Below are 16,759 nucleotides of genomic sequence, written 5' to 3' on the forward strand. Positions count from 1 at the left end.
GTGGCAAAATTTGCAGATTATTCTAAATTAGGCAAAATTCAAAATGGACTATGAAGAGTTTCAAAGGAATCTCACAGAATTGAGTGAGTGGGCAACAAAATGGCAGATGAAATTCAATGTTGATAAACGCAAGGTAATGCATGTTGGAAAACATAATCCCAACTATACATATAAAATAATGGGTCTAAATTAGGTGTTACTGCTCAAGAAATTTTTTCAAGTCATCATGCATAGTTCTCTGAAAACATCTGTCCAGAACTCAAAAAAGCTAACAGAATGTTAGGAGCTATTAGGAAAAAGATAGATAATAAGATAAAAAATGCCATAATGCCACTATATAAATCCATAGCACACCACAACTTGAATACTGCTTGCAGTTCTGGTCACCTCATCTCCAAAAATATATATTTGAATTAGGAAAAGTAAAGAGAAGAGCAACAGAAATGATTAGAGATAAGAAAGAGCTTCCATATGAGAAGACTGTTCAGTTTAGAAAAGAGATGATGGGGTGTGGAGGATATAATAGAGGTCAATAAAATTGTGAAGGTGTGGAGAAAATGATTATGAAAATATTCATAGAATCATAAAATCATAGGGTTAGAGGGTCCCACAAGGGTCATTTAGTCTAACTCTTCAACACAAGATCCAAGGGTCACCCAATTAAATTAACAGTCTGCAGGTTTAAAACAAACATAAGGAAGTACTTCTTCACATAATGCACAATCAACTTGTTGAACTCATTGCCAGGGGATGTTGTGAAGGACAAAAGTAGTCCTGGGTTCAAAACAAAATTAGATAATTTCATGGAGGATAGGTCCATAAATGGCTATTAGCCAAGATGGTCAGGGACACAACCCCATGTTCTGGGTGTCCCTAAACCTCTGACTCCCTGAAGCTGAAACTGGATCACAGGGGATGGATCACTCAATAAATTTCCCTGTTCTGTCCATTCCTTCTGAAGCATCTGGGAGTGGCCACTGTCAGACAGAGCAAACTATGCAACTACGTAGGGACGATAGGAAGTATGGCAAGAGACCACCCTGGCTTAACCAGGAGATCTTCAATGATCTAAAAATCAAAAAAGAGTCCTACAAAAAGTGTAAACTAGGTCAAATTACAAAGGATGAATATAAACAAATAACGCCAAGGCACAGAGCGAGATCTGACTAGCTAGAGACATAAAGGGTAACAAGAAAATGTTCTACAAATAGATTAGAAGCAAGAAGGAGACCAAGGACAGGGCAGGCCCGTTACTCATTGGGGGGTCTGAGGAACAATAAAAGAAAACGTGAAAATGGCAGAGGTGCTTAATGATTTCTTTGTTTTGGTTTTCACCAAGAACGTTAGTGGTGATTGGACGTCTAACATAGTGAATGTAAGTGAAAATGAGGTAGGATCAGAGGCTAAACAAGGAAAAGAACAAGTTAAAAATTACTTAGACAAATTAGATGTTTTCAAGTCACCAGGGCCTGATGTAATACATCCTAGAATACTCAAAGCGCTGATTGAGGAGATATCTGCGCCATTAGACATTATCTTTAAAAGTCGTGAAAGACAGAAGAGATTCCAGAAGACAGGAAAACGGCAAATATAATGCCCATCTATAAATAGGGAAATAAAGACAACCTGGGGATTTACAGACCAGATAGCTTAACTTTTGTACCCGGAAAGATTATGGAGCAAATAATTAAGCAATCGATTTGCAAACATCTAGAAGATAATAAGGTGATAAGCAACAGTCAGCATGGGTTTGTCAAGAACAAATCATGTCAAACCATCCTGACAGCTTTCTTTGACAGGGTAATAAGCCTTTTGGATGGGGGGAAGTGGTAGACATGGCATATCTTGACTTTAGTAAAGCTTTTGATACTGTCTCACATGGCCTTCTCAGAAACAAACTAGGGAAATGCAACCTAGATGGAACTACTATAAGGTGGGTGCAAACTGGTTGGAAAACTATTCCCAGGGAACAGTTATCAGTGGTTCACAGTCATTCTGGAAGGGCATAATGAGTGGGGTCCCTCAGGGGTGAGTTCTGGGTCTGGTTCTATTCAATATCTTCATCAATGGTTTAGCTATTGGTATAGAGAGTGAACTTATAAAGTTTGCAGACGATACTAAGCTGAGAGGGGTTGCAAATGCTTTGGAGGATAGGATTAAAATTCAAAATGAGCTGGACAAATGGGAGAAATGGTCTGAAGTAAATAGGATGGAATTCAATATGGACAAATGCAAAGTATTCCACTTAGGAAGGAACAATTAGTTCCACACATACAAAACGGGAAATGACTGCCTAGGAAGGTGTACAAAGGAAAAGAAAGACTGAAAAAATTGGGTTTGTTCAGTCTGACAAAGAGAAGACTGAGAGGAGACATAAAAGTACATAAAAGATTGTTACAAGGAAGTGGGAGAAAAATTGTTCTTTTTAACCTCTGAGGCTAAGACAAGAAGCAATGGGCTTAAATTGCAGCAAAGACAGTTTAGGTTGGACATTAGGAAAATCTTCCAACCTATCAGAGTGGTTAAGCACTGGAATAAAATGCCTAGGGAGCTTGTTGAATCTCCATCATTGGGGATTTTTAAGAGCAGGTTGGACAAACACCTGTTAGAGATGGTCTAGATAATACTTAGTCCTGCCTTGAGTGCAGGGGACTAGATGACGTCTTGAGGTCCCTTCTAGTCCTATGATTCCCTACTCACAAGTACCGAGTCTTGTATAATAAAAATCTGAAAGATGAATATCCCTTTAACATGTCATTCTCCTTTCCCTTGGCTGCACTCCACTCTGAGTTGATTGTCTGAAGTCAGTGAAGTCCCAGCATTCAGAGATGTGTTGACATGGGTTCACCTCCCACCCCTGAAGGGGAAGGGAGTCAAGCAATGGCTCTGCTCTTGTTGCTTATTACTATCAGTTGTCTCTGCCACTGCTCACTGCCACTTCTGTGTGGAGTTGCAATGCTGTGTTGTGAGGTTACCCCACTTAGCCTAGTTCTTAGTAACTTTACTGCTGCTGCATACTCAGTGTTGTCTTTCAATACAACACTTCCCACGTAAGGTCTAAGGTTCAGTGATTCCAGCTCTAATGATCACTGAACAGACACAAGAACTCAAAAGTCAGTGTGATCGGCTTGTTTTTAAGCACTAAAGAAGGATCAAAGAGTGCCTAGTACACTTTAAACAAACTCCAAAGCACCAGAAAGAAACACCCACACCCATTCCCTCTGACTGTCACTTGAATTGGGCTTCAATTAGTGAGTGAGTTTACAGTTAGGGTGACCCCCTCAATTAGGGCATGTTAGTTACAGTTCTGCAGCTCTTTAGTCATACAGTAAGGATAATACCATTTACCTCTGCATTCAAGACTAAAGTAAATTTTAATCCTAAATAGCTAGAATTGGACACTTTGACAAAACAGGTCTGTCTAATGATCACAGAGGCAAAATAAGTGTGTCTATGCAAATATGATCTGCTCCTGAGGTCTTTTCCCCCAGTTCCTCAATAGATGGCAGACGAGAGCTCACTTAGATGCAGTCTTACACTTAACATTACAGAAGGATCTAGAAGCCTCTATTGGGATCAGACCCTAGTGTGACAGGCACTGGTAAATATAACATATAACAAGACCCTAGACCCAAAACCTTACAAGCTAAATATTATACTGAGCTAAAATGTGAGTTAAATGAACTTTTTGGGTTACTAGTTTTAACTGAACTTAGATTATCTCTTTTTCATCATGTAGTTTAAGTCCCCCTTTCTGCCATCTGTGCTGGAGTTTGCTGTTGTACTGAGCTGTGCTAACTTCAGCTCTCCCTGGGTAATGAAAGCAGACCCTGCCACTAGTCCTGCCTACTAGAAAAATCTCCCTCCATCCCATCCCTGTCATCAACCACCCTCTTGATACCTCACCTCCAACTATGAAGGCAGACACAGATCCCTTTAGAGTTGTCATCAGTGCTGCTCCATCAGCTGAATGACAGGGTCTTTTGTCTAGTGATGCAGTCAAACTTCCTTTTCCTCTTCCCTCCTGGAGATTAAGTGTGTCACCTCTGTGGTACACATAGGCCCCTCAACAGTCCACAAAAAGAGTTCGAAATCAATTTCCAGACTCACTTCTCCCACATAGTATAAAACAGCCTGCTACCAAGGTCTGCTGCAGTTGCTACCGCTTCTGCCAATCGATTGCTCTGCTAAATTCTACTGTATGCTGCATAAGAGTGCAGATGTGTCAGAAAATATAGTTGTCCAAGGGAAATGGATAGCCCCAGAAAAAAATCACTCCTCTATCACATCTTTCCCCCCAAAGCCCTTCACTTTAATTAAAGCCAGATATGTCTTCAAACCCACTCAGATTTTAAGATGGATTCTAACAGTAAAGCAAGCTATCAGTCCGACACTAAATGCAGCATGCAAAGTTCAAATACAGTGTAAAGAATTGATTCATAGGCCTGGTCTACACTACACGTTTAAACCGATTTTAGCAGCGTTAAACCGATTTAATGCTGCACCCATCCACACAATGAGGCCCTTTATATCAATATAAAGGGCTCTTTAAACCGGTTTCTGTACTCCTTCCCGACGAGAGGAGTAGAGCTGAAATCGGTATCACCATATCGGATTAGGGTTAACGTGGCCGTAAATCAACGGTATTGGCCTCCGGGCAGTATCCCACAGTGCACCATTGTGACTGCTCTGGACAGCAATCCGAACTCGGATGCACTGGCCAGGTAAACAGGAAAAGCCCCGCGAACTTTTGAATTTCATTTCCTGTTTGCCCAGCGTGGAGCTCTGATCAGCACGGGTGGCGATGCAGTCCCAAATCCAAAAAGAGCTCCAGCATGGACCGTATGGGAGATACTGGATCTGATTGCTGTATGGGGAGACAAATTTGTTCTATCAGAGCACCGTTACAGAAGACAAAATGCCAAAGCATTTGAAAAAAATCTCCAGGCTATGATACAGAGTCCACAGCACAGTGCTGTGTGACAAGTGTAATGGAAAGCCAAAGAATCAAATGGACGCTCATGGAGGGAGGGAGGAGGTACTGAGGACTCCAGCTATCCCACAGTCTCCGAAAAGTATTTGCATTCTTTGCTGAGCTCCCAATGCCTATAGGGTCAAACACATTGTCCGGGGTGGTTCAGGGTATAGCTGGTTAATTTACCCCCCTCCCGCCCAAGTGAAAGAAAAGGGAAAAAAATAGTTTCTTGACTTTTTTCAATGTCACCCTATGTCTACTGCATGCTGCTGTTAGACGCGATGCTGTGGCAGTGAACAGCAGTATCCTCTCCTCTCCCCTCCCCGGTGGCAGACGGTACAAAATGACTGCTATCTGTTGTCATCATCAGCCCGTGAGTGCTCCTGGCTGGCCTCAGGTGAGGTCGGCTGAGAGCAACTGGGTAATAATAGGAATGACTCCTGGTCATTCCCAGTCAATGGTACGGAATGGCTGGTAACCGTCTTCATCATAGCAACTGGGGGCTGAGCTCCATCAACCCCCTCCCTTTCATGTGTAAAGAAAAGATTCTGTACTGCCTGGACTATCATAGCAGCGGCATGCTGGGCTCCTCTCCCCTGCACCGTTTAATGTCCTGCCTGAACTAGGTAGCTGGAGGCTGCCTCCCCCTCATTTTATCTCACTAACAAAACAGTGTTTCTTATTCCTGCATTCTTTATTACTTCATCACACATATGGGGGGACACTGCAACAGTAGCCCAGGAGGGTTGGGGGAGCAGGGAAGAAACGGGTGAGGTTGTTGCAGGGGCACCCCCTAGAATGGCATGTAGCTCATCATTTCTGCGGGATCTGACATGGAGCGGCTGAGCTCTCTGGTATACTGGTTCTCTAGTACACTTGCACCATATTCCAGGCAGGACTGACTCTGTTTTTAGACACCATAAAGGAGGGATTGACTCGGGGAGTCATTCCCATTTTTGTCTTTGCGCCCCCGGCCGACCTCAGCCAGGGGCACCCATGACAGCAGCAGACGGTACAGAACGACTGATAACCGTCATCTCTTCGCCAATTTACAATGGCACAGCAGATGGTGGAGAACAACTGATAACCATCTCTGCTATCGTGCAAAGGCAAATGAATGCTGCTGTGTAGCGCTGCAGTACTGCGTCTGTTAGAAACATCCAGTAGACATACGGTGACAGTAAAAAAGACGTACGGTGAACGGGCTCCACGGTTGCCATGCTATGGCATCTGCCAGGGCAATCCAGGGAAAAAGGGCGCAAAATGATTGTCTGCTGTTGCTTTCATGGAGGAAGGAATGAGTGACGACATTTACCCAGAATCACCTGTGACACTGTTTTTTGCACCATCATGCATTGGGATCTCAACCCAGAATTCCAATGGGTGGGGGAGACTGCAGGAACTATGGGATAGCTACGGGATAGCTACCCACAGTGCAATGCTCCAGAAATCGACACTAGCCTCGGACCATGGGCGCACACCACCGAATTAATGTGCTTAGTGTGGCCAGGTGCACTTGACTTTATACAATCTGTTTTACAAAACCAGTTTATGTAAAATCTGAATAATCCTGTAGTGTAGACATACCCATAGTAAATAGATCGCTGATACAAGAAATAAAGGCAAAAGGGAGTGCAAGCAATATAGCATGTTATTGAAATCAGACTGTAAACACTTCTGGGCAAGGAGTCTCTTACTACTGCATTCCCACTCAAGATGTTTCTCCCCTACCCCTTACATGAGAGTGCCCTATATAATCACAGTAGCAGCATATGCTCTCTCGGTGCTCTGAAGAGCTCCTGCTTACCCTTCCCACCCCAGGCCATCATGAAGCCCAAAAAGGGACTTTGAGGTGGGTAATTATTAATGGGAGAATTGACATAGAAAGTTTAACAGCTTTCCCAAGGTCACATAGCAAACTGGTGCCAGAGCTTGGAATGGAATAAACTCATGAGTTCATTCCCCTGGTTCTAAAAATGGTACTTCCTATGATGTGCATGTGACTTCTGCAAATTATGCAACAGTGATCTTCAGGGAGGAAATGAGATTCCCTTTGCAGATTACAGATGTGAGTTTTGCCACATCTTATTTAATGCTGCATATTTCTGACCAGGAGAAGGCAATTAAATGCCTGGTCAAAGTAAAATGAATTTTCCTTGTATTCTTTTGCTCCAGTACTATTTAGCAGTAAGCAATGAATGTATTAACTACAAATGAAGAAGAAATTGAATTGCTTAATGAAAACGATAAGAGGGCTTAAATGATTTCAGCATTTTAAATTTTAAGGTAAGAAAAAATAGAATAGATAATATATAAAAAGAAACACACAATCTTACTTATTGTATTAGGCCTGGATTGCCAGTGACACTTGTTGCACTTCAGTCAAACATGGGAATTATGCTATGACCCAGGAGATTACATTACTTCTAATGGGATTAGCTTTAAAAAGAGAGAGAGAAGAGACAGTTTATATCAAGATTCAAGAAAAGAGTAGACATTTCTGAGAACAATCATCAAGATTTCAGTTATATTAGCTGGGTCAGGCATTACCAGGTATATCAAATCTCATGCATCAGGAAATAAGATGATTCAAGAAGACAGTTTTCACCCATGAATCGTGTTGTACAATTGGTCAAGTGCACTATTTGGAGTGAGGAAGGACGTGTAAACTTATTCTTGAGGCTTAGAACTGAGGTCAGGAGTCCTGAGTTCTATTTATTGCTCTGTCACAGGCTCCTTGTGTTAGCTTAAGCATGTTACTTAAACCCAAATTTTCAAATGTATGCTAAAGAATGGGAGCAGCAAAAATAGTACAGGCAGCCAGGAGCTTTTTCCTTAGGTCCCTGTCAACTTTTCCAGTCATGGATTAGGGACCAAGTTTTTTGTTTTATTTTTCACTCCTTTTTTTGTTGTTGTCTCTGCTTACAAGGATCCTTTTGAGGAACATGGTGTGATATGGCATGTATTAAGGTAAGTGCGCCATTTGGTCCCACTGAATCTTCACAAATCTCTATTATGCAGAAAGAATGGACAAAAGGGGATGGATCACTTGATGATTGCCTGTTCCGTTCATTCCCCTTGAAGCACCTGGCACTGGCCACTGTCGGTAGATAGGATACCAGGCTAGATGAACCTTTGCCAGTATGGCCGTTCTTATGTTCTTATCCATAGGAAAATGTAGGAATCTTCCCAAAGTTCCTGACTTAAGGAGAGAGCCAAGTCTAAACAAATTATCTAGCTAAGGTACTTATATGTCCCCCATAACCCTGTGGGAAACCGAAGTGTTATTATTGTTGTTTTACAGATGTAGAACTGAGGCACAGAAAGCCTAAGGAATTTGATGAAGGTCTCACAGCAAGTGGAGAATTAAACCTCAGCACCCCAGACAGGCAACCTGACCACTGACCATCCTCTCATCCAGGGCCGTCCTTAGGCATAGGCAGAACCAGGCAGCCGCGTAGGGCCTCACTCTGCCTGGGGGCACCACTCTGCAGGCAGCCCAGACAGTGTAGAAGCAGGGCTGCTGGGTCCTAGAGAGAACCGAATGCAGCACAGTCTGAGGAATGGGATTGGCTGCTGGGGTCTCTGGGAAGGGGAGGGGGTAGGGGTTGGGGAAGGAGCTCACCTGTGAGTGTGACTCTTTCCCCCTGGCTGAGGTGAGGTGAGGCAGGCTCTGTGGCTCTGGAACCAGTATCCTTTGTTGTCCCCCATAACATCCATTCTTCTCCCCCCCCCCGCCCCATGGAGCACCCCTCTCTCTCTCCTCCCTCCCCTCCGTCAGGGCTGGGTTGGGTGAGGTGCTGGGGGATAGGTGGGGGGAGGGGAGGCTGGCTGCCTGCCTGCTGAGGAATGAAAGTGAAAGTAACACTTCCTCAGCAGGCAGCCAGGATTGGAATGTCACACAGGGCTTGGCTGGGGTTAGCCAGATGTGTGAAAAATCAGGGTAGGGGATTGTGGTACAGTGATCAGATATCCCTATTTTATAGGGACAGTCCCAATTTTGGGGTCTTTTTCTTATATAGGCTCCTTTTACCCCCCCCCCCCCCATCCCTGTCCTGATTTTTCACACTTTCCATCTGGTCACTCTACGTGGGGGTAATTGGTGCCTATATAAGACAAAGCCCCAAATATCGGGACTGGCCCTATAAAATCAGGACATCTGGATCTGGCCACCCTAGCTGGGGAGCGCCTCTCCCCTGGGCTGGCAGCTGCCAGCTATCCATCTCATCCGAGGGGAGCTGCACAGGGCAGGATGAGCTGCTGTGGCTCCATGGGTGCCCTGTCCCTGAGATCAGATGCTGTGCTAACTTCACCATGGTCCGTAAGGCTGGTGGTGGTGCCCATTGGCGTGTGATTGGACCTGAGGGTTTGCTGCTGCTGTTGCCACTCTGCACCCCAGGAGGTGGATTTTGGGGTCCTGCAGTTTTCCACCTATCTCCTCCTCTACTGCAGCTGTTGGACCAGCAGGCTGGGGGGTGAGCCAAGCATGAAAGCAGTACTGTGTTGCCATTTAGATTGTCATTTAACAACTTTGTTTGCCAGAAATTCTTGCTAACAATCCTGAATCCAATTTCAATATTTTTTTTAAAAAAATCAATATCTTAGCCAAAAACAGAAAATTAAGTTGTTGACAATTATTAGTGACAGGTTTGGTTTGAGGTAGGGAGTGGGCCAGTTTTCATCAGAGAAACAAAATATGTTGACTGACTTTCCTATAGCCTGTTACTCCCGATAAGAGCCCTCCAACAACTGTAATATGCTCATCTCCTTACTAGTGTATAAAGCAGGGGTCGGCAACCTACGGCACACGTGTCAAAGGTGGCAGGTGAGCTGATTTTTGATGGTATGCAGCAGCAGGCTGAGCGGCTCAGCCCATCACTGCTCTGGGGTTCCAGCTGCTGCCCTATTGCCAGCTGGGATACCAGCCATCGGTCCCACTCAGCACCTGCTGCTGGCCTGGGGACCCCCAAGGAACCCCAGGCTGGCAGTGGGCTGAGCAGGCCAGCTGAACCAGTCAACCTGCTGTCAGCCTGGGGTTCCATTCACTCAGCTGGCAGCGGGCTGAGTGGGCTGGTGGCAGGCTGAGCAGGGCCAGTGGGGGGTTGAGTGGCTCAGTCTGCTGCCAGTCTGGGGTGCCAGCAGCACTCAGCCTACTGCTACTCCGGGGTTCCGGCTGCCAGCCCCTTGCCAGTCAGGAGCTCAGCCGCCAGCCCCACTCTGCCTCCTGCCAGCCTGGGTGAGCAGAATCCCAGGCTGGTAGCGGCCTGAGGGGGGGTTGGCGGCCGGGATCCTGGCTGGCAGGAGTTGGTGGTCAGAACCCCAGACCAGCAGCAGGCTGAGCAGGGCCTGGGATCCTTGTCTAGGGTTCCAGCCACCAGCCCCGCTTAGCCCGCTGCTGGTTTGGGGTTTCATTTACTCAGCTGGCAGTGGCCTGAGCAGGACCGGTGGCCAAGACCTCAGATAATAACAATAGTTTATTTATATAATATAGACATAGAGAGAAACCTTCTACAAACATTAAAATGTATTACTGGCACGAGAAACCTTAAATTACAGTGAACTTGGCACACCACTTCTGAAAGGTTGCCGACCCCTGGTATAGAGTGACCATATGTTGTACTAAGATTTTCCTGCTTTTTTTTTCCTTGTGAGTCAGTATAACTTTTGCCAGCCCGGAAGTTGGGCAGCCAATGTTTTATGTTTTCACAATGTTTTCTCCAACTTTCATAAAGTAAATACATAGTTAATATGAGTTAAAAAGGCCAGGGACACTTCTTTGTGAAGAATCTGTACAGCAGATCATGCTAGAGCTGTGAAAATGTCAGTTTTTGATGGAACTTTAGAGGCAGTGATTTATCATGTATTTTATCATGTGAATGTGCTGCTATTGCTAATGTCTTTCCAAACAAAAATAAGGCACAACAGGACTTCTGTAACATTTCTGTGCTACCTTAATCTAGATGAGATGATTCTGTGCTGACTTCATTTTGGTCACTTTGTGCTTTATCTAGGAGTAAAACTAGGGTTATATTTTCCCACTGTTTGGAAACCCAGCTTATTAAACTGGATAATGCCATTGATCTATTTACAGTATAAAGTTGATATAGAGTTGTAACTAACGTTAAGACTGATGCCCATTATACATTTAAAACTAAAAAGTGGCTTTGTAAAAATGACATGGGTTTCCAACTCTACTGTGTCTCAGTCTTCGCACTAGCTCAAGTTCACAGGCTCACGGCTATCCTATATTAGCTATTTTAAATAATATTTCTGATAATAACAATAATTTAAACAGTTATTTCTTTAAAAAACACCCTTATAAGTTATGTCCTATCAAAAACAACCTTCTGGGTCACAAAAAAGAAAACGGAAAAATGAAATAGGATTAGCTGTAGAAGCACAGAAGGGTTCTATACTTAAGTTTGTACATCATGAAAACAACAAAGTTGATCAAGATCATCATGTAACTTCCCAAGAAAATTTTTATGCAGATGAAGCTCAAGAAACGCAAGAACACACAGAACAATCATTTGAAACAGATGCAGACACAAAACAAGAAATTAAAACAGTTGAAACTATACTAGCATGGGATATAGATGACATTGGCACATGGCCGCAATCTTTAAACAACGAATACCGTGCCATTATACTTGAGAAAGGCCCTGTGAGAATAAAAGGACTTGAATATCCTAAAGACATTAGAGGTAGGAAATTCACAAAAAACAATTACTACAAAAGACTTTCTAATGGTGAAATTGTCAACAGACGGTGGCTTGTGTACTCTAAATGCAAGGATGCTGTATTTTGTTTCCCATGCAAGATTTTCAATAGTTGCAATTTTAAGATAGCAACCATGGGTAGTAATGATTGGAAAAATCTTAGTCACATATTACCACAACATGAAAAGGCACAATACCACATTGAAAGTATGCACAAATGGTGTGAGCTGAGTGTAAGGTTAAAAAATCAGACACTCTTGATGCCCAAAATCAAAGATTGCTGGAGTCAGAAAAGCAGCACTGGCGTCGTGTTCTTGAACGTCTATTATCTATTGTTGAATATCTATCAACAAACAATCTTGCTTTTAGAGGAAGCGTTGAGAAATTATTCCAGCTCCAAAATGGAAATTTTTTGGGCCTTGTACAACTGCTGGGAAAATTTGACACAGTGATGAGTGAACATCTCCGAAGAGTAACTGAAAATGAAATACATGACCACTATTTGGGACCAAGAATTCAAAATGAACTGATCATGCTAATGAGTAATAAAGTAAGAGACAAAATTGTTTCATTGGTTACTTTGGCAAAATATTTTGCTGTAATTCTAGATTGCACTCCGGACATAAGTCATCAAGAACAGATGTCATTAATAGTGAGATTTGTCGACATTAGTGATTCAGCACAGATTACAGTTAAGGAATTGTTTATCACATTTTTAGAAGTACAAGACACTACAGGTTTTGGACTTCTTCAAACTCTGCTTGATGAACTAAAACAAATGGGATTGTCCATAATGAACATTCGAGGACAAGGCTATGATAATGGTGCCAATATGAAAGGATGCATTTCTGGCATGCAAGCTAGATTGTTGAGAGAAAATCCACGAGCCTTTTTTGTTCCATGTGCATGCCACAGCCTTAATTTGATATTGTGTGATATGGCCAAGTCTTCTGTAGAAGCTATATCTTTTTTTGGTTTGCTGCAACACATTTACGTGCTCTTTTCAGCTTCCACTCAATGATGGCAAATATTCAAAGCACATGTCAATGGTATTACCGTTAAGCCTCTATCTGAGACACGCTGGGAAAGCAGAGTAGAAAGTGTAAAAACATTGAGATATCAATCTGAGGAAGTTTATGAAGCATTGGTTGCTATTTCGGAAGAAGCCAGAGATCCAAAAGCTAAAAGTGAAGCACAGTCATTGGCCTCTGAAATATCCAGCTTCAAGTTTCTAACATCTGTCGTAATCTGGTATGACAGTCTTGTTAAAATCTCAAGTGTAAGCAAAATAATGCAGAGTCCAATGATGCAGCTTGATTCAACACTTACCTCACTAAACAACACACAAGACTTTTTAGTGAAATACAGAGAACATGGATTCAAAGAAGCACAGGTTACAGCAAGAGAGCTTTCACAGGCACTCGGTATAGAACCAAAATTTCCATGTGCAAATGTGACACGAGTTTCAAGGAAAAAATGACAAATGGAATATGAAGAAGCAGATGAGCCCATAGACGATCCAGAAAAGAAATTTGAGGTTGAATTTTTTAATGTTGTGATGGATAAAGCAGTATCTGCTGTTGATGAAAGGTTTAATACCTTGCAAGTACACCATGAACAGTTTGGATTTTTGTATGACATAACTAAATTCAATGAAATAGGAAAACAAGAGCAACTAATGACAAAGTGCAAGAACCTAGAGAGCCTCCTGAAGCATGGTGATAGTTTTGATTTAAATAGACTTGAACTGTATGAAGAATTGAGTACACTGTCATCAATGTTGCCACATGCAAAATCGGTGATGGACATTGTACAGTTTATTCATACCCGCAAACTTGTTGACGTATATCCTAATGTGTACATTGCCACTCGTATTCTACTGACAATTCCTGTAACAGTAGCATCAGGAGAACGGAGTTTCTCAAAACTAAAGCTCATTAAAAACTATCTCCGCTCTACAATGAGTCAGGAACGCTTAACTGGTCTTGCTATTCTTGCAATCGAACAAGACACGACTTTGTCTTTGTCATACGATGACATTATTACTGATTTTGCAGCCAAAAAAGCCAGAAAGATTGCTTTTAATTAAAAACAAATCTTTGTTTCAATACCTCTTCATATAAATTTCCAATAAAATTTTGATAAATTAAAAAATATATATTATTTGCATCATTCTGTCATATCAGAATTTTTTCTATAGTGCTGCTTCTTTAGTGCTAGTCCATCAGCATTACAGTGTGCTTAATTAAGTTAAACTGGTTTTAATAACGTGAATGTGGCAAGTTTTTCAATACTGTAAGCTTATGTTTGTGTTGCTAAGAGCAGATCAGGCACAGGGGCATCAGTTTAATAATCTCGCCTAGGGCACCATAAATCCTAAGGCCGGCCCTGCTCTCATCTGTGAGGCTCTTTCCAAAATCTCCAGAAGGAGTTCATTTCTCCTCTCTGGCCAAGACCAAACTGACTTCAGTGACTAGCAAGATCAGGCAATCCATCTCTCACATCTGGAGGATTCCAAGCTAAAAAGAAGATGGGTTACAGAGGATGCTTCACCTACTAAGATTACAGACATAGAGGGATGATTTTTATTGGTTGTGTGTTATCTTGATAGTATCAGTGTCATTGTGTGCAATTGCAATTATTCCACTAGGTACACACGTGTGTGTGTGTGTGTGTGTGTGTGTGTGTGTGTGTGTGTGTGTGTGTGTGTGTGTGTGTGTGTGTGTAAAATACACATTCAAGCATTCTCTATAATCATTTGCAATCACTGCATCATGTAAAAAAGCTGCTCTGAGTAGTTTAACTGACCTTATTCATCTCTAATAAATTCAGATTCCAAAAGACACTTCAGTAAAAACATCTTTTTTGACCCGACCATACACTTAATTAAACTAGATATTAGATGACTATTAGAGAAATCAACAGAACTAAGATACATGTCAACAGAGGTAACATATGCCTTGTGTACTACCATAAATGCTGAGGCCACAATTGTGAGCAGCTCCTACAGAGGCCACACAAAAATGAAAGCTGTTTACTTAACCCACCCACACCGCACACATAGACATGAAAAAGGGCTTACTTTAAGCTCACCCTCAATAAAAGAACTTCTGTTTTATTTGTGCCACTATCAGTGATTAATCTGAGTAGAGTGGGTGGCAGGTCCTGCTGTCACCACAAAAAGTACGGCTCAGACTGTTAAAGTTGCTGCTAATACAGTAGTGGAAACAAAGTTCCTGGTGGTGGTAGAAAATACAGGAATGGTTATTCTACTACTAAGAATTCTGACCACAAGAAAGTTGAGCTGACTTGGTCACAGTCTGTAAATACTTACATGGGGAGAAGATTTCTCAATCTAAAAGACAAAAAAGGCATAACAAGATCCAGTGACTAGAAGCTGATGCTAAAGAAATTCAGAATAGGAATAATGCACACATTTTTAACACTGAGTATAATTAACCACTGGAACCACTTACCTAGGGATTCTTGCAGTTTCTATCTCAAGACTGGGTGTCTTTCTAAAAAGGGATGCTCCAGCACAACCAGAAGTTATGTTTCTCAACAGGAAGTATTGGGTGAAATTCTATGGCCCGCATTATGCTAGAAGCCAGACTAGAAAACCACAATGGTCCTGTGATGGGGAATTTGCCCCACACTGGCCTGTAAGGGGATAATGGAGCCATAATAAGGCTGCATGAAAAGCAGCCAATAGGAGAGAGGCTGCAAAGAACAGCCAATCAGAACCTGGCAGGACCATATAAAAAGAGCTGCAGGGCAGAATAGGGTCAGTTGCTCCCTGGAGCTTAAGGAGGGAGGACTTGTTGCCTTGCAGGCAGGGAAAGATAGCACCTTGTACAGAGCAGTGCTGGGCAGGAACAGAGGAATGAGAGCGAGAGTGAGTTCCTGGCTGGCTACTAAGATGGGCATGCTGAGGCCCTGAGATAAAGGTGAAGAAGGTGCTGGCCCAGGGAAATGTAATGAGAGGTTTGAGAGAATGCAGCACATGGCTGTCATCTACAGACCCAGAGTAGTGGGTGGGCCTGGGTCTCCCCAACCCCCACTTGTCACTGAGGAGGTGGCTGGACAGTTAGACAGGAGGGAGGAGCGCAGAGTGTGGCCTAGCCAGAGGGCTGTGTCATGAAGAGGATGCTACGGTCTTTGGAGTAACATGGGTCCAGGAGCAGAAATGACAGTGGGTGAGATATCACTGGGAGTGGGTATATTGATCTGTGAAGCTGATCACCAAGATGACCAGCAGAAGGTGCTAGCATGGTGAGTGGCGCCATGGGTGCTGGAACTAGGGGTGCTAGGGATGTGGCAACACCCGCTGATTTAAAGTGGTTTCCATCATTTACAGGTTTTACAGTTTTGTTTAATGGCTTTCAGCACCTCCACTCTACAAATTGTTCCAGCGCCTATGAATGGAGACCCGTCACAGGTCCCTTCTGACCTTAAAAATTTATAACTAGTCCCATTGCCTCTGTGGAAAAATGAATGCTAAATCCAGTGATTTGGCTGGGGAAGAAGAAAGACCAAGAACCATGAGGGTTATGAAGGCCCTGTGCATCAGCTGGTAGTATAACCAATGAGATAACATCTCATGTGGCTGAAGCCATCACTATAGGTGTAGTTTGTGTGGCATTGAATAATAAAGGCTCTGATCCGACAAAGCACTGCAATGGGATTATTTACAAGCTAAAAGTTATGTGTGTGCTTAAGTGCATTGCTGGACTGAAACCATAACAAAGGCTTAGTACTATCAGTCTCAATAAAGTAAGTTTCTCTAACATTATGAACAAGTACAAATACAAAATACAGCAGACCAGTTAGGGCTTCATAGTAATACCCTGGGTATTTTAGAACTAGACTCATATAGAAAATCTGAGACCTAAAACTGCATTAAGGGCTTGATCCTGCTCCCACTGATGCCAATAGTGAAATTACTGTTGGTAGCAGAGGTGCAGAATCATGGCCTTAATTAAAACCACAGGGCCATGGTTGGCAGCAAAATAATTTTCCTGTTGCCAGTTTGTTTCGGTGTTTTAAATACATCCATTTATTTATT

At 42.8% G+C, this 16,759-nt stretch overlaps 1 pseudogene; it reads left to right on the forward strand.

Moving 5' to 3' along the window:
- Positions 1–11,300: 11,300 nt before the first annotated feature.
- Positions 11,301–13,174, forward strand: LOC127050071 (zinc finger MYM-type protein 1-like; annotated as a pseudogene).
- The last annotated feature ends 3,585 nt before the right edge of the window (positions 13,175–16,759 follow it).

The sequence above is a fragment of the Gopherus flavomarginatus genome, chromosome 4 (assembly GCF_025201925.1).
Source record: "Gopherus flavomarginatus isolate rGopFla2 chromosome 4, rGopFla2.mat.asm, whole genome shotgun sequence".
Lineage (NCBI taxonomy): Eukaryota > Metazoa > Chordata > Testudines > Testudinidae > Gopherus > Gopherus flavomarginatus.